Source organism: Coenobita brevimanus, chromosome 38 (assembly GCF_032717465.1).
Source record: "Coenobita brevimanus isolate Jiangsu-jjx chromosome 38, ASM3271746v2, whole genome shotgun sequence".
Taxonomy (NCBI): domain Eukaryota; kingdom Metazoa; phylum Arthropoda; class Malacostraca; order Decapoda; family Coenobitidae; genus Coenobita; species Coenobita brevimanus.
In genome coordinates this window covers 37,389,683-37,390,386 of record NC_136991.1, presented here as the reverse complement: position 1 = coordinate 37,390,386, position 704 = coordinate 37,389,683, and positions in this window count along the sequence as shown.

Genomic DNA, 704 nt, shown 5'->3' with positions numbered 1-704 from the left:
TGTACCTATAAACCCGGTCATTTTCCTGGCTTTTTTAGCAGTACACTGTTGGCATAGATTCAGATAATTTGTTATAATATCTCCTAAGTCTGTTTCATGGTTTACATTATCAAATTGAATGTTATTCATGTTAAAACTGGCCTTTACATTTTTACATCCAGTGTTTAGCACTTTTCATTTATTAATAATTAAGACCATTTGCCATCTTTTGACCCAGTTAAGCAGTCGATCAAGATCTCTATGAACTGCCTGCCGCCGCAGTGCCGTGTCTGCTTTCTTATAGATATTAGTAGCATCAGCAAATTTAGAAATCTTACAAAATAATCTTTCATCAAGATCATTTATGTACATTAAAACACATACCGGTAGGCAACTCTTTGTTGTTGCAACCCTCCATCGGACCAAACAGATACCCCCCACCTCCCTGCACATCTAACCAAACGCATAACGGCGCTCCCCCCCTCCCCCCCGTATGAGGCAAAGCCATTAAAACTTAAAACATTCAGTAGTTTATCCATGGTAATAATGAAGTTATGAGCAGATTTGATGGAATTATTACTCTTGCTTTTTTTCATTTAGACGGCCATTTTTTTTATGATTACATAATACTGTAGGTACAGTCATGAAGCTTCATACATAATTAGATATTCAAATAATCATTTATCATGCACAATTTCTGCCTCCTAGGTGTAATAGTTGCAAAG